Source organism: Leopardus geoffroyi, chromosome B2 (assembly GCF_018350155.1).
Source record: "Leopardus geoffroyi isolate Oge1 chromosome B2, O.geoffroyi_Oge1_pat1.0, whole genome shotgun sequence".
NCBI classification, from domain to species: domain Eukaryota; kingdom Metazoa; phylum Chordata; class Mammalia; order Carnivora; family Felidae; genus Leopardus; species Leopardus geoffroyi.
The window spans coordinates 72,095,232-72,122,902 of NC_059332.1; the positions used below are offsets into that span (position 1 = coordinate 72,095,232).

Consider the following 27,671-nt stretch of genomic DNA (forward strand, 5'->3'; position numbering starts at 1 on the left):
TGCTGGGAGTGCTCCCAAGAAGCAGAGAAAAGTCACGACATTACAAGAAAAAGGTGAATTGCTTGATATGTACCATAGATTGAGATCTGCAGCTGCAGATGCCTGCTGTTTCAAGACAAATGAATCTAGTGTAAGGACCGTTGTCAAAAAAAAAAAAATTAAAAAAAAATAAAAGGACAAGTCATGAAGCTGTTGCTACGGTTCTGCCAGCAGGTGCAGAAACCTTGAACTTTTTGCAAACTCCCTTTTTATCTCATACTGAAAATGCAGCTTTTATGTGGGTTCTGGGTTGCTATAAAAAAGGCATAATTATAGACTCTAATATTTGAAAAAAAAGTGAAGTTATTATATGACAACTTAAAGCAAAAGGAAGGTGAAGCGTGTGATGCTAGAGAATTTAATGCCAGTGAAGGATGGTTTGATAATTTTAAAAAAGAAGTTTGGCTACTAATGTCAAGTTAACAGGAGAAGCAACTTCTGCCAATCAAGAGGCAGCATATGAGTTCCCAGACACCATTAAGAAATCATTGAGGAGAAAGGATATCTGCCTAAACCTGTTTTTAATGCAGATAGAAGTGCCCTATTCTGGAATAAAATGCCACAAAAGACATTTATTAGAAAGAAAGAGAAGTGAGCACCAGGTTGAAGGCAAGAAGGGAAAGTCACCTGTACTGTTTTATGCAAATACGGTCAGGTTTATGATCAGGACTGCTCTTATCTATAAAGCTGCTAATCCCTTAGCCTTGAAGGGAAAAGATAAACACCAGCTGCCAGGTTTTTGGTTGTACAACAAGACAGCCTGGACAACAAGAACACTTTTTCTGGATTGGTCCCCTCAATAGTTTGTCCCTGAAGTCAGGAAGGATCTTGCCTTTGGGGATTGCCTTTTAAAGTTCTTTTGATATTGGACAATGCCTCTGGCCACCCAGAACCCCGTGATTTCAACACCAAAAGTGTTAAAATGTTCTACTTGCCCCCAAACACAATGTCTCTAATTCAGCCTCTAGATTAGGGGGTCATAAGGACCTTTACGGCTCATTACACATGGTACTCTGTGGAAAGGGTTGTTAACGCACGATGAAAGTAAGGAAGGATTACATCATGAAAGTTAAGGAAGGATGCCACCATGGTTATAGAAAAAACTGTGGAAACCATCAAGCCTGAATTTATTCTCCTCACTGAATTTATGCCTTGTAATCATTACCAATCTGATAGGCAAGTATTATTTCATTGTTGCTTAATGTTTTATCATGTTAATTGTCATTTTAGCTTATTTTGAGAACCATCTATTTGCATTCTCTGGCTATTTTTTGTCTATTAGTTGTGTCTATTTTTCTTATGGATATATATAAGATTTTATGTAACAATTAATAAGTTTATCTGCTATACATGTTGCCAGTATATTTTCCCAGTTTATTTGTCTTTTACTGGATTTGTTGTAATAATTTTTAACTGGGCATATTGGAGACTGGAAATAAGTTAGGCATACCTACCACCACCTCCCCCAGAATTATGTATCAGAGGGGTGCCTGTCTGGCTCAGTTGCCAGAGTATGTGACTCTTAATCTCGAGGTCATGGGTTCAAGCCCCATGCCAGGTGTAGAAATTACTTAAATAAATAAACTTAAAACAAAGAATTATGTGACAGAATGTCTTGTGATCATTTTCAAACTGTATAACCCCTGGAAGTTCTGATTCACACTTTTAGGAGCATATACTGCTCCCTTCCCAAGAATCTCAACTATAAATAGCTTGCACTGGATAATCATCATTTTTGGGTCATCCAGTATGTACAACCAGTCTTTCCTTTTTATGGTTAATGCCACTGATTCAATCTTCCTTCACACAGCCATCCGTTAAAGCCATATAGCCACACTTCAAGTCAGCACTCAAGGATGTAGTGATAAATCTGCCAAACCATGGTATTTCTTCCAGCTCTTCCAGGCTTGATTACACTGAGAAAAGTTCTGTCACTCTCACTTGAATATTGTCTGGGTTCCCAGTTCTTTCATTTACTATATCCTAGAACACCTCCATCTTCACCAGTGATATAAACCTTGACCAAGAAATCTGATAATAAATGGAAAGTGTTAAGGATAGTTCCTCTTCACCATGCTTTTGTCTTGCCATTACTAACAGTCAGTCTGGTTTCATTGTAAGAAAAGACCAAGGTGTTCCTAAGAGGAAATTAATTAATCGTTATAAAGGAAAGAAACTGTATTTCAAGGACTTAGTATAAAAATCTGATCCTTGGTTCCAGGTCAACGTTTAGCTAATTCCAGAAGCCATCTTTCATGAGCCATTCTGATATTCTGTGAATGCCATAAGGAAAATGACTGTGTATGAATTTAAAGACATTTTCTAGTAATTAGCTGCAATGTTTTGGGCCCAGCAGCTGTGCAGAGGGACATGCACACAAAATGAATGATTACACAAAAATGAGTAACCTCTTTCAGACCTTGGAGAAACAGCCTTGACTCTGAAGAATCCATAGACAAAACAAAAGGACGTCACCAGAAGGAAAGTATTGACTTTTAAAAGATCACTTTATATACCTGGCCCCCTTTTCTCCTTTTTTCTCATCAGCTCCTTCTTTCTGACCTTTGAATGTTAAGAGTTCTTTCTGGTTGTTTTATAGTCTTCTCTTTTTCTTGTAATTATACTTCCTGTCTAAATTATTTGACCCATTCTCTTGGCATTAGTTGCCATATGTTTATAACTCCCAAAATGTATATCTCCAGCTTAGATCCTTCTTCAGGCTCATATATCTCACAGCTTGTGTAGTACTTTCTCTTTGATGTACCTTAGACATCTGAATTGCAGTGTACTAGAACCTATTCCCCGCCCCCCCCATCTGTTCTTTCATATTTCTCTATTTCCACACATGCCAAAAAGCATCACTGGTACTTCATTCTCTCCTACCACCGACATCCAATCCATGACCAACTATCATTCTAGATGCAAAATTTATCTTTGACTTCGTCCACTTACCTCAGCTCTCCTATATACACTTTAACCTAAGCCTCCCTCGTCTCCTGCACCTTACTCACCTCAATCACCTCTTAACTCTCTGCATCCATTTCTTCCTTTCTGCAATTTATTCTCACAACAGTTTAAGTACTTGTTAAAAATTGTACACCAGATCATGGTGCTTCTTGCCTTAAAACCTCTTAATACTTCCACTGTTCTCAGGAAGCTTCAAGCCTCTACATATGCCTCCCTGCCCACTATTCCTCTGCCACCTCTGCCTTCACTCTACAATGAAGCAATGGAGCTATTCTTGACTTCTTTGAGTTTGTTCAAAGAAACTCCTCCTTGCCTCCAAGCTCCTCCTTGCCTCAAGGCTTATGCACACAAGTTTTCTGTTTCTTCGAATGTTCCTTTCACAACCTGCTATTAGAGCTAACTTCCACCTTACTATTAATATATCACCTCCATGGAGAGCTCTTCCTGATTTCCATGGCTAAGTTTTATACACCTTCATGGTATCTTGTACTTTTCTATCATACTACTTATGTCATTTAGTATTAGGTATGGATATATATTACAGAAAAACTGAAAATAAGAGTGCCTAAAATGGGGCACCTGGGTGGCTCAGTCAGCTAAGTGTCCGACTTTGGCTCAGGTCATGGTCTCATGGTTTGTGAGTTTGAGCCCCGCATCAGGCTCTGTGCTGATAGCTCAGAGCCTGGAGCCTGCTTTGGACTCTGTGTCTCCCTCTCTCTTTGCTCCTCCCCCGCTCGTGCTCTGTCTCTCTGTCTCTCTCTCTCAAAAATAAATAAACATTAAAAAAAATTTTTTTAAGACATGCCTAAAACATGATAGAAGTGTTTTGTTTTTTTTTTTTTATGACTTACTTGAAGTCAAGAGGTAGGCTGACCAAAGCTAGTAGAGAGAAAAAGATCAGTAAAAGGTAATCATCTTTTATACAACTTCAAAATACATAAAGTAATTTTTACAGACTAAGGAAAAAACTAGACAAATTCAAAATCATTGTCAGGGAATTTAATACCATCTCTTATATTTCATAGAATAAATGGACAAAATATAGATTTATATTACAATGTAAATCATTTGACCTCGTTGAGGCTTATGGGATACTAAATCCAACTACTAAAGAATACACATTCTTCTTTAGTGCCCACAGAACATTCACAAAGATCTAGAATTTTCTGGGCCATCAAGTAATTCTCAACAAGTTTCAAAATATTGAAATAATATACCCTATGTTCTCTGACCACAAGGGAATTAAATAAAAAATCAATAACAATACTAAAAAAAAATGCTAACTACTTATATATTAAGCAACATGATCTTAAATAACACATGGGTCAAAAAATTCAAAATAGAAATTAGAAAATGCTCCAAACTGAATAATCATTAAAACATAACATACTAAAATGTGTGGGATGTAGCTAGAGCAGCTGTGAGAAGAAAAAAAAAAAAAATAACTTAAAACACTTTTATTAGACAAGAAGAAAGATTTATAATCAGTGCTCTAAGCTTCTAACTTAAAGAGCTGGGAAGAAAGTAAAATCAAAGTAATTAAAAGAAATAAAATAATAAAGATAAGAGCAGAAGTAAAAGGAAACAGAAAATAGCCTGTTGAGAAAATCAGCAGAACCAACAGTAGACTCTTTGAAAAGGTTAAGAAAGTTGATAAACCCTGAGGTAAGATAATAAAAAAAAGAAAGAAAGAAAGAAAGAAAGAAAGAAAGAAAGAAAGAAAGAAAGGGAGAATGAAAGAAGGATATTATCACAGAACCTGCAGGCATAAAAATGATAATAATGTAATACTATGAGCAATAATAGCTCATAATACTATGAGCTAGAAGATTTGATAAATTGGATAAAATAAACTAGTGCCTCAGAAAATGTAGCTTATCAAAACTAAAACAAGAAGAAATGAAGAAATGTGAAGTCTGAATAGCCATAAACCGTGAAAGAAATTAAGTTTGTAATTTAAAAATGTCCCAACAAAAAGCTCCAGACCGATAGCATCATTGCCAAATTCTATGAAACATTTAAGGAAGGAATAATGCCAATCTTACACATTTTTTAGAATACAAAGAAGATAACTCTTCCCAACTTATTTTATGATGTCAATGTAACTCTTATACCAAAATCTAAAAAAGACTTGTCAAGAAATTTAAAATACAGTGTAACATTCCTCATGAACATAGATATAAAAATCCTTTTAAAATCTATCAAAACAAAGTCAGCAAAATATAAGGAGGATAACACATCTTTAATGCACCAAATAACAGCATGTCAAAATACATGAGGCAAAAACTAATAGAACTGCAAGGAGAAGTTGAAAGCTCCATTATTATAGTTGGAGACTTCAACACCCCTTTTCAGTAATTGATAGGTGAAGCAGGCAGAAAATCAGTAAGGCTATAGTTGGCCTAAACAACACTATCAATCACCTGATCTGATATAAAATACTCTAACAGTATATGTCTTCTTCTCAAGCTTATATGGAACATTCACCAAGATAGACTATATTCTAGGCCATAAACACACTTTAACAAGTTAAAAAGCATAGAAGTCATACAATATGTCCTCAGACCATAACACAATCAAACTAGAAATCAATAACAGAAAAATAACTTGAAAAACCTCAAATATTTGGAGATTAAACAGCATATTTCTAAACACATGGGTCAAAGAAGAGGTTTCAAGAAAAATTTTTAAATACTCTGAACTAAGTTAAAATAAAAATAAAACATTAAAACTTGTATAATGTGGCAAAAATAGTGCTTAGAGAGTTTTTATTGCATTAAATGAATATATTAGAAAAAGAAATCTAAAATCATTAAGCTTTTAATTTAGGAATCTGGAGATTATCAATGTGAATTTAAAGCAAGCAGAAGAAAAGAAAAATTAGAGGAGAAATTAATGAAATTAAAAATAAGAAAACAGAGGAAAAAAACCAATAAAACCAAAAGCTACATCTTTGAAAACAAAAATGTAATTGATAAAGGTCCAGTGACCTAGTGAAGCCAAATAAGATCTAAAATTCATACACCTGTAGCCAAACCAACTTTAAGGAAAAAAGGAAAGAAGACACAAATTATTGACAGAAATGAAAAAGTGGTCATTACTACTGGTTCCATGGACACTAAAAGGATAATAAATGAAGACTCTGAACAAATCTATGTCCACAAATTTGATAACTTAGATGAAACAGACCAATTTCTTGAAAGACACAAACTACCAAAATTCAGGGGCACCTGGTTGGCTCAGTCAGTTGAGCATCTGACTCTTGATTTCAGCTCAGGTCATGATCCCAGGGTCATAGGATTGAGCCCTGCATAAGATTCTCTCTCTCTCTCCCTCTGTCTCCCACCCCCATCTCTGTAAAATAAGAAATAAAAATAAACAAATTTAAAAATCCACCAAAATTCATACAAGGAGAAACAGAAAATGTAAATGGAACTATATTATAAAATTATAATTAGTAACTCATAACCCCAGTCCCAGATGGTTTCACTAGTAAATTCTAACAAACATTTAAGGAGAAAATGATTCTTTACAATTTCTTGTAAAAATTGTATTTGTAAAGAACAATTCTTTACAATTTCTTCCAGAAAATAGAACCAGAGGGAACACTTTCTAACTCATTCTATGAGGCCACCATTATCCCAATACCAAAAACAGATCAACACATTATGATAAAGGAAAACTACAGATCAAAATCTCTCATCAACATAGATGTAAAAATCCTCAAGAAAATATTACCAAATTAAATCCAACAGTGTATAAAAATAATTAGACTTATTCTAAAGTGGACTTATTCTAGCTAGGCAAGGCTGGTTCAATGTTCAAAATTCAATGTAATCCACCATATCAACAAGCTACAGGAGAAATTCTTATTGATCTTATCGACAATACATAAAAGGCATTTGACAAAATCCAACATCTATTCACATTAAAAACTCTCACTAAACAAGAAATATGAGGGATTTCCTCAACTTGATAAAGAATCTTTACAACCTATAGCTAATATCATATTTAAAAATGAAAAATTGGACACTTTCTTTTTAAAATAATGAACAAGATGAGGATATCCCTTCTCACTACTCCTATTCAATATTGTACGGTAAGTCCTAGCTAGTGCGATAAGAAAATAAAAGGAAGTAAGTGCATAGAGATTGGAAAACAGGATATAACACTGACTATATGGAAAACCCCAAAGAATAAACCACAACAAAAAACTTTTGGAACTACTAAGTGAATAGAGGAAGTTCATAGCATGCAAGAATAATATACGAAAGTCAGTTGCTTTACCAGTAATGAACAATTGGAATTTGAAATCTAAAAATAGTATCACTTACAATGGTATCTAGGAAAATTAAATATTTAGGTATAAATCTAACTCAGGTATATGATCTATATACAAGATCTATGTATGGAAACTACAAAACCCTCATGAAATAAATTTTAAAATATACAAGTAAAGGGAGAGAAATGATATTCCATGTTCACTGACTGGAAGACTAAATGTTGTTAAGATGTCAGTGCTTCCCAATCTGATCTAGATATTCAATGCAGTACCAATCAAAATCCCAGCAAACTCTTTTGTAACTGTTAACAAACTGATTCTAAAGTTTTTATGGAATGCAAAAGAATAGCAAACACAATACTGGAGAACACAATTGGAGAACTTATACTGCTTTCAAGGCTTCCTATCAAGCTACAGGAATCAAGATGGTGTGGTATTGAAAGAACGAACTCATAGAACAATGGAAGAAATATAAAGCCCAGAAATAGATTCACACATATATAGTCAACTGATCTTTGACAAAGGAACAAAGCCAATCCAATGAAAAAAAGGATAGATTTTCAACAAATGGTACTAGAAAAATTGTACATCCATATGCAAAACAAAACAATAACAACAATAAAAACTAGACAGAGACCATCTTTCATCAAAATGAAATCAAATCGGATCATAGACCTAAATGTAAATGTAAAATAATAAAACTTCTAGGTGAAAAGATAGTATAATCTAGGTGACTTTTGGTGATTAGTTTTTTAGATACAACACAAAAACACAATCTGTGAAAGAAAAAAATTGATGTCACTAAAATAAAAACTTCTGCTATGTGAAAAATTGTTTAGAGAATGAAGAAACAAACCACAGACTTGGAGAAAATATTTGCAGAACACTTATCTGACAAAGCTTTGTATTGAAAATATACAGAGTATTCTTGGGTCACCTGGGTGGCTCAGTTGGTTGAGCATCCAACTTCGGCTCAGGTCATGATCTCAGGATTCAAGAGTTCGAGCCCCGTTTTGGGCTCTGTACTGACAGCTCAGAGCCTGGACCCTGGCTTTGGCTCCCTCTCTCTCTGCTCCTCCCTCACTTGTGCTCTGTCTCTCTCTCAAAAATAAATAAACATTGAAAAAAATAAAATATACAGGCTATTCTTACAACTCAACAGTAATAAGACATATAACTCAATTTAAAAATGAGCAAGAGATCTGGACAACTCACCAAAGAAAATATACAGACAGCAAATAAACACATGAGATGCTCAATGTCATTTTCCATTAGAGAACTGTAAATTAAAACAACAATGATGGGGCACCTGGGTGGCTCAGTTGTTTTAGCATCCGACTTCAGCTCAGGCCATGATTTCACAACTTGTGAGTTGGAGCCCCACATCAGGCTCTCTGCTGTCAGCACGGAGCCTGCTTTGGATCCTCTCTCTCTCTCTCTCTCTCTCTCCGCCCTACCTGTTCTCAGGCATTCTCGCTCTCAAAAATAAATAAGCATTTAAAAATAATAAATAAATAAAAAATAAATACAACAATGGTATACTACATGCCTATTAGAATGGCTAAATTCCAAAAGAGCCTGACAAATCCATTTGCTGGTAAAGTTACAGAGCAATAGGAGTTTTCATTCACTGATAAGAATGCAAAAGGAAAAAAAAAACTGGTACACCCATTTTGGAACACAGTTTAGCAGTTTCTAAACATAGTCTTATCATATAATCCACAAATTTTGCTCCTGGGTATTTGCCCAAACAATTTGAAAACTTATGTCCAACAAAATGTTTCACATTGGGATGCCTGCATGGCTCAGTCGGTTAAGTGCCCAACTTCAGCTCAGGTCATGATCTCACAATTCATGAGTTTGAGCCCCAAATCAGGTTCTGCACCAGATTCTCTGTCCCCCTTTCTCTCTGCCCCTCCCCCTCCCTCTCTTTCTCTCTCTCTCTCTCTAAATAAATAGTTTTTAAAAAACTTTTATAAAAAGTTGCAATTGATGTATATAGTAGCTTTATTCATAATCACTAAAAACTGAAAGCAACCAGGCTGTTCTTTATTATTTTTTTTTATTTGAGAGAGAGAGAGAGAGAGAGAGAGAGGGAGAGAGCACTAGTGGGGGAAAGGGCAGAGTGAGAGAGATACAGAGACAGAGAGAGAATCCCAAGCAGGTTCCACACTCAGTGCAGAGCCTGAAGTGGGGCTTAATCCCATGACTCTGGGATCATGACCCCAGCCAAAATCAACAGTCAGACATTTAACTGACTGAGCCACCCAGGTACCCCTCAAGCTGCTCTTTAATAGATGAATGGATACACAAATTGTGGTACATTCATACAGTGAAATATTATTCAGCAACAAAAAGAAATAGGCTATTAAGCCATGAGAGACATGGTTGAAACCTAAATGAATGTTGCTAATTGAAAGAAACTAGTCAAAAGGCTATATACTATATGATTCCAATTGTTTGAAATTTCTGAAAAGGCAAAACTATAGAGACAGTAAAAAGACCTGTGGTTCCCAGGGGCCCAGGGAGATAGGAGGAGGTTGAACCTGTGTAGCACAGGACATTTCATAGGGCAACGAAACTATTTTATATGGTAGTGTAATGGTAGATAAGTAACACTATGTGTGTCTCACAATCCATAGAACTCACTCAGCAAAGTGTGAGTCTTAACACATAAGAAAGGGGCGCCTGGGTGGCGCAGTCGGTTAAGCGTCCGACTTCAGCCAGGTCACGATCTCGCGGTCTGTGAGTTTGAGCCCCGCGTCGGGCTCTGGGCTGATGGCTCAGAGCCTGGAGCCTGTTTCTGATTCTGTGTCTCCCTCTCTCTCTGCCCCTCCCCCGTTCATGCTCTGTCTCTCTCTGTCCCAAAAATAAAAATAAACGTTGAAAAAAAAACATATAAAAAAATTTTTTTTAATCATTTAGAGGTTGGGGAATCCCAAGATGGAATACAGACTGTGACAAAAGAATATAATTGTTTTATAAAATGTATGCTATGACCTCGCAGAATGGGGTCAGAGTAAAATTTACTGATGTAAATAAATTTGGAAATGAGTAGCATCTGTAAGACTAAAGGCAAATGGAATGCACATAGGCAATGTACTCTAGTTGGTAAAGTAGTTTCCCACAGGAGTACAAGTCAACAATTCTGATATTGCTGTATGTGTATAGTAGGATTAAACAATTAAGTAAACACATGGCAAATGATGTGAGCTAGGTTTCACACTGTTGGAGTGGAAGTTTATAGGTAAGCTGGAGGAGGCTAGAATGATCCATGTGGTAATAGAGTTTGAGACACCAGTGTAAACTCATGTTTAGCTTAATATAGATGAAAATGGTTAAACATAGATGTATTTATCAATATGTGTATATACACAAGTTAATATATGCACGTCTATATTTTTGCTTTGTCAACTGAGATGGTTTAGAAGTATTGATACATTACTAGCGACAAGCACACTTATTACCCAGATTTTGGTTTCTAATACTATTCTCCAATCAAAGTAATCAGGGATCCTTGGAAAAATGACTGATTCTAAGACTGGGGCAGGAAATGCATAAGAGGATCTCAGAACGTCTTTTAGTACTAGAAATTAAAGATGTGTTCAAAGAGGAAAAAATAATTGGTGCGGGTATGGCAAAAGGACACAGGAGACAACTGGAAGAGCTCCCGATGCCCAAAGTTGAAACACTTTGAGCAAAAAAATAAAGTAGTGTTTAAAATAAATATTTATGAGTACATACTGATATAAACAAATGACTGGATAAATGGGGAAGAAGAGAGACATATCTCTTGTAGACGAATTACAAATAATTCCTTGAGTAAGGGATACACATAGTGACTTATTTCCAAAGAGCACAATATGGAAAGGGAAGAAAAAGAGAAATTTTACAATGGATAAATCTGACAAACACTCCCTCAGCCAGGTGATCAGGGTCAACATCAACAATGATAAGAAATGTTGATAGTATATACCTTGCTCTGATGTAATGAAAGTGGCGCTTTACCCTATGTAATGAAAATGGTCTTTCTACCCCAAACTCATAACCCAAGTAGAATCATGTGGAAAACATCAAATAAATTCCAATTGAGGGCCATTATATAAAATATCTAACTAGTACTCTTTAAAACTGCCAAGGTCATCAAAAGCAAAGAAAGTTTAAAAAACTGTCATAGCCAAGAGGAGCCTAAGAAGGCATGAAAACTAAAAATAATGCATTATTCTGGATGGGATCCTGGAACAGAAAAAGCACATTAGGTGCTTCTTTAGTAAAAACTAAAGAAATCTGAGTAAAGTAGTGGGGCGCCTGGGTGGCTCAGTCTGTTAAGCGTCCGACTTGGGCTCAGGTCATGATCTCTTGGTTTGTGAGTTTGAGCCCTGCATCAGGCTCTGTGCTGACAAGCTCAGAGGCTGGAGCCTGCTTCAGATTCTGTGTCTCCCTCTCTCTCTGCCCCTCCCCTGCTCATGGTCTGTCTCTCAATAATAAATAAATGTTTAAAAAAAATTTTTTAAATAAAAAAAAAGAAATCTGAGTAAAGTACTATCTCAGCATTAGTTCAATAATTGAGACAAAGGTATCATATTAATGTAAGATGTTAATAATAAGGGAAACTGGGTGTAGGGTATATGGGACTCTACTTTCAGTTTTTATTTAAATCCAAACTGTTCTAAAAAATAAAGATTTTTTAGGGCGCCTGGGTGGCGCAGTCGGTTAAGCGTCCGACTTCAGCCAGGTCACGCTCTCGCGGTCCGTGAGTTCGAGCCCCGCGTCGGGCCCTGGGCTGATGGCTCAGATCCTGGAGCCTGTTTCCGATTCTGTGTCTCCCTCTCTCTCTGCCCCTCCCCGTTCATGCTCTGTCTCTCTCTGTCCCAAAAATAAATAAACGTTGAAAAAAAAATCTTTATAAAAAAAATAAAGATTTTTTAAAATTATAAATAATTAAAATATGGGGGACGCCTGGGTGGCTCAATCAGTTAAGTGTCTGACTTCAGCTCAGGTCATGATTTGGCAGTTTGTGGGTTCAAGCCCTGCGACAAGCTCTGTGCTGACAGCTCAGAGCCTGGAGCCTGCTTCACATTCTGTGTGTGTGTCTCTGTCCCTCCCCTACTTGCGCTCTGTCTCTCTCTCTCACTTTCTCTCTCAAAAATAAACATTAAAATTTTTTTAAGTAAATAATTAAAACATGGAAAAATAGTTACAGCCTTTGCAGTAATTTCAGTTTTAGGAATATATCTTAAAGAAATAGCTACTGTGTTATCTTATGGTAAAGTAGATTTTACAGTAGTACCTACAGCATAAGCATGCTATGAAACTTAAATGAGGTCAGCCTATACAAGTAGCATGAGAACTCAATAAATATTGGTTGCTGCTGTTTTGACTCTGACCCAGGCACAATCCTTAAAGAACTAACAGTGTAATAGAGAGATAAGTAAATGAGCTAATAATCTACTGCCTCTGCTTCTGGCACCCAGTAAATATAGTAGTAACAATGGTATTAACCTCAACAGCCTTGATGACAAATTTAAGACCGGAGTATGATGGAATGCAATGGAAACAAGAGGATCTCCTAACTTAGACTGGGAATGCCAGTGCCTCTCTAGAAAAGGTAAATAGCCAAGATATATGTCATGCATAAATGTTAACCAGTTCATGTGTTCATTCAGCAAACATTCATTGAGTCACTGCTCTGTATGTCAGTCACTACTCCATCATTTTTTTTTTTTGAGAGATCAAAAGTGATTTCCCCATCATATTGATGCCTTCTATAACTTGTACTTTTTCTTTAAAATAGATGATATCTGTCAGTATCATATCGGGAACCAATGGGCATTCTTTGGAGAAAACTTTCTCTGTAAATTGGAAAGTGTTGTCCTGGCCAAGACATATATAGAATTAAATTGCATGGGTTTGGATGTGAATAGGACCTTAGTGATCATAAAATTCTCCCTAGTTATAAAGTCAAAGTGGAAAGTGAAAGAAATATTATGCTTTCATGTTCTACTGAGAAGATCATTAAACCAATAAACTAAATCAAATCTGTAAGTAATATGGTCTAACTTAACTCATCAGCAAACTCCCAAATTATAATTGGCAAAGATTCAGCAACATTTCTTATATTACTAGTAAGATTTTGGTCTAGGATGATACAGAAGGTTTCCAAGTAAAGGTCGACACATGAATTAGTGTTGGCCACAAAATTAACAAAACTATGAAATAATTAGTCTCATGGTAAATTTCTGGTAGTATGCATTCATCCTTTTCTGATCTAGGGTAAGTAAGGATATGACTGAAGGAAAGCAACACATTTTTAAACACATTTTATTAGATCCTAACTAGTATGTTCCTTATTTTACTGAAAGAATTTTCCTTTGGCGTTTTGTCTGCAACAGATCATAGATATTAAGAGCAACTAGGAAGATAATTGTTATAATGGAAAGCATCCTGGACCAGGAATCATAGAGAGCTTATGTCTATTTTTATCTCTGGCTCTAAGGTGTGTGGGCATGAACAAGTCACTAGTCACTTTATAGTTCTCTGTATCTGATAAATGAAGGTAATTCATTCTCTATCTACTTCATGAAATTGTTATATGGGTGAAATGAGATAATGAATATGAAAGTATATTTAAAGCATAGCATTTTACTACTGAAATTGTTACTAATAAATGTACTTAAAAGAGAATAAGTTCTTCATGGAAAATTGAAAAGATTTTTTAAAAGATATTGAGATATATCTCTCTTCGTTAGTAGTTGAATTGAGTAACCATAAGTAATATTCTAAAAATTTACTTTGTATAAAAAGGAAATAAGCACTGATAACTATCTCTTTCCATGTGGAAAAAGTATAGCCCTCTAGGTATTCTATTATATTTTCTCATGTTGAAAAAAACCTCCCCCCAGGGCACCTGGATGGCTCAGTCAGCTAAGCGTCCGACTTCAGCTCAGGTTATGATCTCACTGTTCATGGGTTCGAGCCCCGCGTCAGGCTCTCTGTGCTGACAGCTCAGAGCTTGGAGCCTGCTTCAGATTCTGTGTCTCCCTCTCTGTGCACTTCCCCTGCTTGCACTTTGTCTCTTTCTCTCTCTCAAAAATAAATAAACATTAAAAAAATTAAAAAGAATAATGAAAAAACCTCCCCCCAATACCTTTATTTTTTTAAGTTTTATTTATTTATTTTGAGAGAGAGAGAGAGAGGCAGAAAAAGAAGGAAAGAGAGAATCCCAAGCAGGCGACGTGCTTTCAATGTAGAGCCCAATGTGAGGTTCAATCTCACAAACCATGAGATCATGACCTGAGCCGAAATCAAGAGTCAGTTACTTAACCAACTAAGCCACCCAGGCACCCCACACCCTAGATAACTTGGAATTTTTAATTATTTTTATTGTTCTTAAAAAGAATAGCATGAATTATATTCTCTAATCTTTTATTAGATATTATCTTCTCTCTCATAGAGTTATTGAGGGATATATTGGGAAAGGAGAACTTAAGTTTTCTTTAGGATTTTTTTCTGTCCCTTCATGACAAATACTTCCATCCCTTCTTTCTCTATCATGTTTTCTTTTCAGTAATTCATAGGAGGTGAGAGAAATACACAGTTTTCCTAACAAGTTGTCTTAAAAGGGCAACTCTAGAGGTGTTGTGCAGTGATTTTTAGCTTCCTAGATGAAGCCGATGTGGATAACAGTCCTCAAAAGTAGGCTTTATCTGCATCAGCATGGAGGAGAGAAACACAGCAGGTATTCACATTTGCGAGGAAATTACTGGACAGAAAAGAAAGAAGGCCTTAGAGGTAGATTGATTCCTATATAGTAATAGGAGTTATTTAAGAGTAGGGACTATGTCCTATTCATCTCTATATTTGTGATGCTATGAACAGTGCCTGACAGTGACTAAATGTTCAATATAGATGGCAAATGTTGGGTGGATGGATGGATGGATGGATGGATGGATGGATAAATGGATAAATGGATGGGTGGATGGACAAGTAGTTATAATAGACTTACCTAGAAAATATAGATTAGGAATGCTGGGTGGCTCAGCTGGTTAAATATCCAACTCTTAATTATGGCTCAGGTCATGATCTCATGGTTTGTGAGACTGAGCTCCCCCCCACCCCCCACTGGGCTCCACGCTGACAGCATGGAACCTGCTTGGGATTCTTTCTCTCCTTCTCTCTGCCCTCCCTCTCAAAATAAATAATTAAACATTTTTTAAAAAGAAAACATAGACTAAAGCAATGTATCATAATCTCTTTCAGTCTTGTAACTTGGCAGGATTGAGGATAGGGGTGGGAATAACAGTCAGGCACCTACACATGTGCACACTGGGCATCCTATCTCTTTCTCTAATTACCAGTGCCAGTCTCCACTCTCCTAATAATCATTTGGCAAAAATAAATAAAACCAAAGTACCGTGAAGATTGTTATTTACAATGCACTGAGCTTTACTAATTTGCTCGCTAAGAAATAGTAGATTATAGTGTGTGATGAATATTTATAAAAATCTCTATTCACTATAATTGATACTTAAGCATTTTATTCAAAGTTTTGTAGCATTACAAATGTAAATGAGCAGACATTTCTTCTGAGTAGGAATGTGGGGCAAAAGAGTAAAGCTGAATATAAACAAAGTCAAAAAGAAGAGGAAGGCAAAAAACCAAAACGCTGTGACAGCAGAACATCTAGAACCAAGCAATGATTTCTTGTCATGTACACATTCCGAACAATCCTTTCTATGTCCTGCCTGAATATGAATTTACAGCATCTGTTCTCTTTGATATTATGCAGCAAGAAGGGCATGTATCCTGTAACACTGCTGGTGAGTAATAAGAAAAGAAGAAGCTAATACCACCATCCTTACCGTTTGGGTATTCCCAAAATAGCACTTCTTATTCATAGTCTTTTAATTAAATTACTATAATAATGATAAGATATGAGTGGAAGGAGCTTACATCAGAGGTAGCATAGTAAAATTCCTACAACTTCCATAAAATGAACATAAATGAGGGACATTTTTGTATCTTTTGACACAAATGCTCACCAGTAAATATAGAAGGAATAATAAGAGTAGAAAAGCCACGATTTTTCAGCAGCTGTAATAATAGTTGATTCTGGCTAGAACTATCAATAGATGCAGGATAGTCATATAACCTGAAACATCACTTAACACAGCTCACATTAATTACAAAGGGGAGAAGGAAGTTTTACAATGGATAATCGGCAGATAGTATCTTAATGACATAGTCAAGGTAATATGACCAATAAGGGACAAAGTGATGGCATGTATCTTCTGAGGTGAGGCACTGCAAAGGCTATCATGTATGCAACACTACGTGGTACCATGTCTCTAAAGGGGCAAGCAGGCTCTTCTTCACAAGGCTTTCAGGGAAGCTGTCAGTGTCAGTTATAATATGAAATGCAGATGAAACTCTTGGGAGTCAGTTTTAACAAAATATATTGGCAGCAAGTATTTCTGGGAGATTCTGTGTCCTCTCATATATTTTATCATATATACTTTTAAAATAAAAGCATAAAAACAATACAATGCTTCTTGCCCTGGAATTTCACGTTTGTGTTATATGATAAGGGCTATATCTGTGTGTTTGAGAGATGGGAGGGTGGTGAGGGAGGTTGGATCAGTCATTATTTGTTATGTATCTGTCAGAAGGTATCTCCCTCTTTCATTCCTTGCTTTTCTTTCTTTCTTTTTTTCCAAATTTCACCTTGATATTGGAACCAATGCTTCAAAAAGCCCAACAAAGGGGAAAATATATACCAGTGAATATCTTTATGCTGAAGACTTCAATAACTCAACACTGAGAAACTGGTGTGATCCTGGATTCACAGTCCCTGTCTAGCATAGTCCTGCGAGGCCTGGCCTGTCTCTGTCCCTTCCTATTCTGCTGTAGCCCCAGGAAGCCCGGCTAGCTCTAGGGCTACACTGATCCAATACCCCCCTCATACCAGAGCAAGAGCAGCCCCTCTCCTGAACCCCAATTTTCACAAAACACACCAAGAAATACAGTTATTAATAAACACATTCTATCTCTGTTACTCCTCTAGTGCTTGGCTTTGCACAGTGTTATTTGTAACCCTAAACATCCACTCTTGTTTCTCACTCCATTCACACCCCAAGGAAATGCTTCCCCAAACCTCTTATCCTAGGACCTTTGAAACAAAAGGCACCTGCACCCATGAGAGGTCGTGGGTTGTGCCATGGCCAACAGCAGAAACGGACAATGCTTCAGAGGACTGTTAGTGGTAGAAGTGCTTAGATTAGAGAAAGACTAATTAACTAGTCAAGTTCTTTTTCTTAACATCATTCCCAGTAGTGTGGAACATCCATTTGCTTGCTTCTCTTTGTGTTTCAATGTATGGGTCAGAAGACCCTCACCAATTAATATGGTATTTGTAACAGCACACATGGCTGTCCAATATGGTAGCCTTAACCACATGAGGTTGTTGGGGCACCTGAAATGTAGCTACTCCAACAGAGAAGTGCTGTAAGTGTAACATAGACATTGAATTTTGAACATTCAATGTGAAAAAAAGAATATAAAAAGCTTCATTAATTGTTATTATATTGATTACATGTTGGAATAATATTTTAATATGTTCAATTAAATAATATATATTATTAAAATTAATTTTAATTACTTTAAATATTTACTTGTTAATTCTAAATTTTTTAATGTAAAAAAGTAGAAGTTATGCACATAGCTTGCACACTATTTCTATTGGATGGTGCTAATCTAGACATAATATTTATAAAATGTGATACTGATTCTTTATTAACAATTAAATGGATATGCAATGCTAGTATCGTAAATATCTTTGTTTTTGTTTTAATTGAGATATAACTGAAATATAACATATTACTTTCAGGGTTAACAATTGTCATCATACATACTTATACATTTTTTTTTTATGAAGAGAACTTTTAAGATCCAATCTCTTAGCAACTTTTAAATATTCAATATAGTGTTATTAACTGTAGTCACTATACTGTACAATTGCATGCCCAGAACTTATTTTTTAACTAGAAGTTTATACCTTTTGATCACATTTACCTATTTTTTCCACCCCTCTTCCCCTACCTCCTGCAACCATCAGTCTGTTCTCTGTATCTATGAGTTTGGTGTTTAGGGTTTCTGTTTTGTTTTAACATTTCACATATAAGTGAGATAATACAGTATTTGTTTTCCTCTGTCTGACCTATTTCATTTAGCATAAAGCCCTCAAGGTCCATGAATGGATAGTTTTATTTTTATAAAAATGTTTAATAAGATTTAATTAATGTTTAAAGATGATTTAAAAAATCAACTTAATTTAATAAATTTGATTAAAATTTTTCATATTCATTGATCATAATTTGTATTTTGACTTAATTTTAATATATATAATTTGAGTATTTTGGAAGAAGATGACTTTTTAGGAAAATATGTGTAACATAATCATAATTTTTATATTTAATTTTGCTGAAAATATATTCAAATTTTGTACTCAATATAGTTGCAACTAATTTTTTTTTTATTATATGAAATTTATTGTCAAATTGGTTTCCATACAACACCCAGTGCTCATCCCAAAAGGTGCCCTCCTCAATACCCATCACCCACCCTCTCCTCCCTCCCACCCCCCATCAACCCTCAGTTTGTTCTCAGTTTTTAACAGTCTCTTATGCTTTGGCTCTCTCCCACTCTAACCTCTTTTTTTTTTTTTTTTCTTTTTTCTTTTTTCCTCCCCCTCCCCCATGGGTTCCTGTTAAGTTTCTCAGGATCCACATAAGAGTGAAACCATATGGTATCTGTCTTTCTCTGTATGGCTTATTTCACTTAGCATCACACTCTCCAGTTCCATCCACGTTGCTACAAAAGGCCATATTTCATTTTTTCTCATTGCCACGTAGTATTCCATTGTGTATATAAACCACAATTTCTTTATCCATTCATCAATTGATGGACATTTAGGCTCTTTCCATAATTTGGCTATTGTTGAGAGTGCTGCTATGAACATTGGGGTACAAGTGCCCCTATGCATCAGTACTCCTGTATCCCTTGGATAAATTCCTAGCAGTGCTATTGCTGGGTCATAGGGTAGGTCTATTTTTAATTTTCTGAGGAACCTCGACACTGCTTTCCAGAGCGGCTGCACCAATTTGCATTCCCACCAACAGTGCAAGAGGGTTCCCGTTTCTCCACATCCTCTCCAGCATCTATAGTCTCCTGATTTGTTCATTTTGGCCACTCTGACTAGCGTGAGGTGATACCTGAGTGTGGTTTTGATTTGTATTTCCCTGATAAGGAGCGACGCTGAACATCTTTTCATGTGCTTGTTGGCCATCCGGATGTCTTCTTTAGAGAAGTGTCTATTCATGTTTTCTGCCCATTTCTTCACTGGGTTATTTGTTTTTCGGGTGTGGAGTTTGGTGAGCTCTTTATAGATTTTGGATACTAGCCCTTTGTCCGATATGTCATTTGCAAATATCTTTTCCCATTCCGTTGGTTGCCTTTTAGTTTTGTTGGTTGTTTCCTTTGCTCTGCAGAAGCTTTTTATCTTCATAAGGTCCCAGTAATTCACTTTTGCTTTTAATTCCCTTGCCTTTGGGGATGTGTCGAGTAAGAGATTGCTACGACTGAGGTCAGAGAGGTCTTTTCCTGCTTTCTCCTCTAAGGTTTTGATGGTTTCCTGTCTCACATTCAGGTCCTTTATCCATTTTGAGTTTATTTTTGTGAATGGTGTGAGAAAGTGGTCTAGTTTCAACCTTCTGCATGTTGCTGTCCAGTTCTCCCAGCACCATTTGTTAAAGAGGCTGTCTTTTTTCCATTGGATGTTCTTTCCTGCTTTGTCAAAGATGAGTTGGCCATACGTTTGTGGGTCTAGTTCTGGGGTTTTTATTCTATTCCATTGGTCTATGTGTCTGTTTTTGTGCCAATACCATGCTGCCTTGATGATGACAGCTTTGTAGTAGAGGCTAAAGTCTGGGATTGTGATGCCTCCCGCTTCTTTTTCAATATTACTTTGGCTATTGCTGTGGTTCCATACAGATTTTAGGATTGCTTGTTCTAGTTTCGAGAAGAATGCTGGTGCAATTTTGATTGGGATTGCATTGAATGTGTAGATAGCTTTGGGTAGTATTGACATTTTGACAATATTTATTTTTCCAATCCATGAATGTCTTTCCCATCCAGGGAATGTCTTTCCATTTCTTTAAATCTTCTTCAATTTCCTTCATAAGCTTTCTATAGTTTTCAGCATACAGATCCTTTACATCTTTGGTTAGATTTATTCCTAGGTATTTTATGCTTCTTGGTGCAATTGTGAATGGGATCAGTTTCTTTATTTGTCTTTCTGTTGCTTCATTGTTAGTGTATAAGAATGCAACTGATTTCTGTACATTGATTTTGTATCCTGCAACTTTGCTGAATTCATGTATCAATTCTAGCAGACTTTTGGTGGAGTCTATCGGATTTTCCATGTATAATATCATGTCATCCGCAAAAAGCGAAAGCTTGATTTCATCTTTGCCAATTTTGATGCCTTTGATTTCCTTTTGTTGTCTGATTGCTGATGCTAGAACTTCCAGCACTATGTTAAACACCAGCGGTGAGAGTGGGCATCCCTGTCGTGTTCCTGATCTCAGGGAAAAAGCTCTCAGTTTTTCCCCGTTGAGGATGATGTTAGCTGTGGGCTTTTCATAAATAGCTTTTATGATCTTTAAGTATGTTCCTTCTATCCCGACTTTCTCAAGGGTTTTTATTAAGAAAGGGTGCTGGATTTTGTCAAAGGCCTTTTCTGCATCGATTGACAGGATCATATGGTTCTTCTCTTTTTTTTTGTTAATGTGATGTATCACGTTGATTGATTTGCGAATGTTGAACCAGCCCTGCATCCCAGGAATGAATCCCACTTGATCATGGTGAATAATTCTTTTTATATGCCGTTGAATTTGATTAGTTGCAACTAATTTTTAATCTTTTCACTCTTTACTGTCAATAGAACACAAATAATGTAAAAATCTTTATTAGAGTAACATAGTGAGCTACCTTTTTCTAATGAAAGTAAGAAAAACAAATGTATGGAATGAGTCAACTTATAAATGATTTATAAATTATATAGCTTTATGTTATTATTAATATAAACATCTATGACCCATCAACAAAAAAAATCCCTAAAAGGTAGTGTAATAATTAAACTCAAATGTCTTTTATGTTTTGCCAACTGTCAGTAACACCAGCCATAGCTTTAAACATGTATTTTATTTTTGTTATTATGAGTGTACTGCTGTTTCAGTAGGAGGAGAGAACATATTTCATCTTATAACTTGTTAGCCTGACCTATATATAACATTTAAGTACTTAGATATATGGTCATGTGGACCTTTATTTGTACTCTTGCTGTGGAGCTTGCAAATGTTAGGGGTGGACCTTTTCTGATCATCCCAGGGTAACCAAGAATTTCTAAGTAAGCACGATATTCTCCATGGAACCACATCATGTGAAGCTTCCATGGTTTCCGGGGAAGCTTTAGAGCTGAGAACTTTCGTTTGGCCTTCTCAAGGTCTTTGTGACCCAAATAGGGTGTCCAGCCTAACTCATCTGTACATTTACGCCTGGGCCTAGATGAAAGGGGTGAATCTAAGAAATTGGTGGGGAAGAGAATAAACCTAACGATGTCTTTGCATATGTGTCTTCCTACTTTTGCCTTTTCCAGACTAAGTTAAATAGCCTGGTTGGCAATTGCTGAGACAGGTTTAAAGCCAATTCAGTATTTCTGAAATATATGCAATATCATGGCCGTGGTGCCAACTTTGGTAGAAACTGGGTCAAAGGGTGGAGTAGGAGGAAGGGATGTTCTTCAAATGGAACACTTAGCCGTCTGCCAACTAAGCTATGATTGAAGAGTAAGGTTCTTGGAGAACACAAAGGAAAATTGTGAGTGGTGTTGTTTATTAAGTTGATTCACATATTATTTTAATAATACATGGGAAGGGACAACCACAAAATGCATCAATCCAATACGAATAGAACTATGAATTATATCTATCCCTGGACAAGCTTACTCAACTTTGAAAATTAGTAACTATTTTCAGTAACAAAAACTGTAGAATTATGAGTGGTCATTACGGCAGGAGTAAAAATGGACTTGGAAGCGGAAATCCAGAGTCCTAGTCCTACTTTTGCTATTTTCCAGTCATATAACTGAGGGTAAGTCACTAAACTGATCTAATCTTCAATCTCCTACCTGAAAAATGATGAAAAATATGTTATGCCTCTTTCATAAACTGATATGAGGATCAAAATGAGACACTTTGAAAACTGTAAAGTTATTTACAAACAGAAAACATCATTTTTTGTTTCACTCTTGATATTTCCTTCAGGAATTGGGACTGATTTCTATAATAGCTATTATCATTACATATTGATATGAGTTTATTTAATGTGATTATATTGTAGGATATATTTTTTCCCAAATGACTACAATTCAGAACTCTAAATCACCAATTATTTTTTTTAACGTTTATTCATTTTTGAGAGACAGGGAGAGGCAGAGCGTGAGCGGGGGAGGGACAGAGAGTGAGGGAAACACAGAATCCGAAGCAGGCTCCAGGCTCTGAGCTGTCAGCACACAGCCTGACGCAGGCTCAAACCCACAAACCATGAGATCATGACCTGACCCGAAGTCGAACACTTAACCAACTAAGCCACCCAGGTGCCCCTAAATCACCAATTATTAAATATCCAAACTTTATTAAAGTATTATTCCAAAGAAACTTATTTTTTTTAACTTCATCAATTTCGCTAAGAGTGCTATGTTTCCCCCTTGAATTCCTATTTTTCTTTCCCTCTTATTTCATTTAAAAAAGTCAGATGACTTATTTCCTATAAGATACTTATGTTGTCAAAAAAAATTACCATTTACCAATGTCTGCTTTTCTTCTGTCTCTCCTTCCTGCACTCATCTACAGTTGATGGGGAAGGTGTCTCCTAATTTTCTCATCTTGAGTGTTTTTACAGAAAGGGACTCTTGTGGCTCTCTTCTTCACCCTTGAACCATCTGTGGGTTCCACTCTGACAGGACTAGTTTGGCTGTTGGACACTCCCTGTGCAATCTTGCCCTATCAGATAAATCAGGGAGTGAGCCTCTGACAGGTACTGCTGTCACTATCCCGGGTGTCCATGACGCAAAGTGGCACTCTAATCAGACCCTGCGTACACATGGTTGTGCAAGAGGCTATGGGTGGGTGACTTTTTCCTCGCCCCAGATAAATGCCTCACTGATTCTGTGTGCTCAGAGTCCATGAAATCCTTTCTTAAGATTTGAAATAAAAGAGAATGTTATGAAAATATTAAGGCATTACTCCTATCACTAATAGATAATAGCATTTAATTATGTAAGAAAACTTCAGGCACCCAAATATTAGAATAAAATAATGTATTAAATTCTTTTATTAAATGAGGAAAGCTCTTGGTCACTTTATGTATTCAGGTAATAAGTTAATTCAGGCTCCTCCCAGGCAATTCAATTAGAAGATAATTTTAAATAGGATGGGTAGATAGATGGATAGATAGATAAGAAAAGACTTTAACCACTCTGTGCCTGATATAATAATTTAAAATAAGTTATTTTAGAATTTCAGAATACTGCTTATAATGTTGATGGTCACAGCTCTGTGTTACATAGTTAATTATATGTGTTTTAGTTGTTATAAATGTTCTGTAGTAATTCATGTTGATGACTTTTTTGGAATTATTTATTCCAAATAGGTGACCAGTCCCTTAGTATTTTCTTGCCTCAGAGGCAAGAGGTAGCAAGATTTCTAGAGGACCTGGTGTCTCTCTGGGGATACACAGAATGCTGTATCTTCAGCACAGATCCTTTAAGCCTTGCTCATGATTCCAGGGCCGTGAATGTGGACCAAAGCAGCAGATTCCCTGAAAATATCCCAGCACTTCTCCAGTAATCACTATGAGCAAATGATTGATGATGACTGGAGCCTCCCAGAATCTTGGTCATACATGAGACACAGGTACAGCCCAATTGTTGCTGAATTTCCCACCACTCTGTAAGAATAGGACATAGAGTTGGATTTCAAGTGATTTATAGATTATAAACAAATATGATAGTTCTTGCACTTTTGAATTTGTGAACTACGATTCTGCAATTCCTATGTTATGGCTTTTAGCATACACATTCACGAACTGAACAAGGGATTAGAGAGAATTAATTATTAATTCCTGGTTTGAACAAGAAGTTATTGTTGTGTTGATGATCTTAGAGTAACTAGGCTTACAGATATATGACAGTAATCTTCACTTATTCTTTGGCCCTTTAATTGTGGAAACACAGTAACAAAATATAAAAACCAAACTTTATTTTGAAAAAGCACCACAATTCCATCATGCAAATAAAGCAACTGTTTTAATGCTGTGTATATCCTTCCAGTCAATATACTTATATATTAACAAGTAACCTGTGTTTCCAATTTGAGGAGTATCATGGAAGAATTTCAGCAAAATTGTTGAAATCCCAAATTCCTTCCTGCCCTTGATAGAATATCCTTTGGTGTGATTGGCCTTTGTGTTCCCTTTGGTGGCCTTTAAATTGCTCTTGCTGCGGCCTGTGGCCTCTGTTGCTGCTGGCTGCTTTCTTACCAAGAGTGTGGGTGGCTTTATGTGATATGAAAGCTTGTCACTGCTGAGTTCATTTGAAGATCTTCTTGTGCATCAGGATAGCAAATCTGGGGTGCAGCTCCCATAGGCTTACACCTGTTTGAGCATGTCTGGGAAATTTGTGAGCAGCCTACTTTCCCAGGGCCTGAAAAGCCTATGGAAAAATCTTGAGTTTTGTCTCCTGCTTGGACTACTCGGCATTTGGGGTAAATTATGAGATCTCTGACAGAAGTCCAATTAAAAGGGGGCTATAGTTACCTGGAAAAGAATTCATCCTAAGGTTGGAAGGAGGGAGACCTAATGAACTCCCCAGCATCAAACCCTGAGTCAACAGAGTTAGAGATTTTGATTATAGCTTTGTGAATGTCACATCTGTTCTCAGCCCAGTCCCATACATTCATGTCTGGGTCCCAGGCCAAATGAGGACTGTAAGTAAAAACTGAAAGAACATTTCCTGAACACTTCATAAAACATGAAGGTGTACACACATATGTACTGCATTGTTTTTGACCCCTCAGACTGAACGTTACAAATTGGAGACAGACAACCCCAATTTGCCACAGGTCACCAAATTTTAGTTCTGCGAATTTTTAGGAACTGCAGCATGTTGTAACATCCTTTGTGCTCAGTGGAGTAGCAGCAGGGTTTGCTGAAGAAGGAGATGCTTGGAGGAACAGGATCTGGAAAAGAAGTGGTGGCCGTCGGAGGAGAAATGTGGTATCTAGTAAGGCTAGATTTGTTTCTGATCACAAGTAAGACATCACTTATGACTCTGAGAAATGCTAAAGGGAACATCTTAGGGGTTGAGAACCAGCATTATGCAACTAGGGGTAATCATATCTGAGATCTGAGTAGTCTTCAAGTGATGCTATATGCACCTGTAGGCTGGCGAGATCCCTTCAGAGCTAGATAGTGGCTCACAGTAACCACAGACGGAAGGTGCTGCTACGTTTAACTATGATCTTGTCAAAATGGCATAGGCTCTTAGGTTTTTAAGGGTTCCCCTTGACTTAGTATTTTTCTTTCCTTTTTATTCAACACATATTATTAAGTATATCTTTTGCATAGGGGGATATAGTACACCATGTGCAAAACATATTTTAATCCAGTCCTTACAGACCTTGTAGCCTAGTGAGCAACACAGATTCATGTGTTCATTCATAACAATCTTTTTGAACTACCTACAATATGCTAGATATCATTCAATGTTTTTGACATAATAATGAACAAGTAAGCAAGGAAGGATTTTCGTTTCAAAATGCTAACTTGGTAGGAATAGATAATAAACACAAGGGTAATAAATTATAAACACGAACATTAATGCAAGATAAGTAACTGCAGATAGGGTGAAGTACAGGGAAAGGAATAAGCATAGTGATATGATGACAAACAACTGAAAGGCCTCACTGCAGAAATAACATTTGAACAGGGACCTAAAAGATGGAAAAGAGTCCACCACTGACGATCTACAGATGAGTGTTCCAGGCAAAAGCAACAATAAAAGGCAGGGCCCTGGGGAGAGAAGAAAGTGTTTGTTCAAGGAACTGAGGTGAGCTGGAGCTTAGCGAGAGGAGAAATTATGATGAGATGATTTTGGAGAATTAGGAAGGGCCAAATAATGCAGGACCTTTGACTTTGCTCAGGAGCACAACTCCTTGCTTTAGTTACTAGGAAGGCTATGAACGTTATAAGCAGGGGACAATCATGATTTTAGCAATTACGGTAACAAGTGCTGAGATTTTTCATTTCCATCTTCTCACAGTACTCTCCCTCAATTCTCAAGAAACTTAAATTCTTAAGAGCTGGTCCTGAGAAAATGTAAGCTGGCACTGTTCAGTGACTTGCCACCAAGCTCACTCTTCACACTAATGTGTGCTGTCTCTGCATTGACTCAAATATCTGAACTCCAGCTTACTCCGTGGGACATAAGATGGGACACTCCCTGAGACACCAGAGTGGCTTTGGTTTCTTCCTCCCTGCTGGAGGAGTTCCATAGCAAAATTAACTATCTAGCAACTACCTCTTCCAGGAGGTTCATGGAGGTCAAACTTTTTTAGGCCTGCCTGTCACGTTACAACAGCCCTGTGTTGAGAAATTTGGCAACATACACATAAAACTTGAGATTTAATAGTCTTAATAATAGTAATGTCAGAGATGTCCTGCAGACCTGATAGGACCTTGGGAAGAGTGATTGAAGCAGCCAAAGGAAGACAACTCAAATACTACATGGTAGCTGCCTGTTCTTATATATGAACACATGTGCAAAACCCAAGGGACTGTCAGAAATAGTGGAGGAACGTGGATTTTTCAAAGGAACAGTAGGCTGAATTAGCTAGTAGAAAAGAGGGAGTCACCAATAGGCTAAAATATGAAACACCACTCCATTTTCAAAATATCTCCTAAACATTTTCAAAATATTTGGGACTTCCTGATGGAATTATTCATTGATATTTATTTTGCTTTCACCCATTCACCCACCATTAAAGGAATCTGTGTGTGTGTGTGTGCGCACGTGTATTTGCATATATATAAATGTATGGTTGCACAATTATATATATATATACATATATATATACATATGGTTTTATATATAGTTGTAACTATATTTGTCACTATATATGCTAATGTGTATATATTATATATGGACTGAATGTTTGTTTCCCCCTAAAATTCATACGTTAAAATAAAAAATGTATATGGTCATCACATT

At 36.5% G+C, this 27,671-nt stretch overlaps 1 long non-coding RNA gene across 1 annotated transcript in view; it reads left to right on the top strand.

Annotated features, from left to right (window-relative positions):
• The window catches only part of LOC123608649, a 31,528-nt gene that overhangs the window by 3,100 nt on the left and 757 nt on the right, over window positions 1-27,671 (top strand). The window contains exon 2 of the long non-coding RNA XR_006717359.1: window positions 24,192-24,318. This is a non-coding gene — a long non-coding RNA (uncharacterized LOC123608649). The remainder of the gene's footprint in view (window positions 1-24,191; window positions 24,319-27,671) is intronic.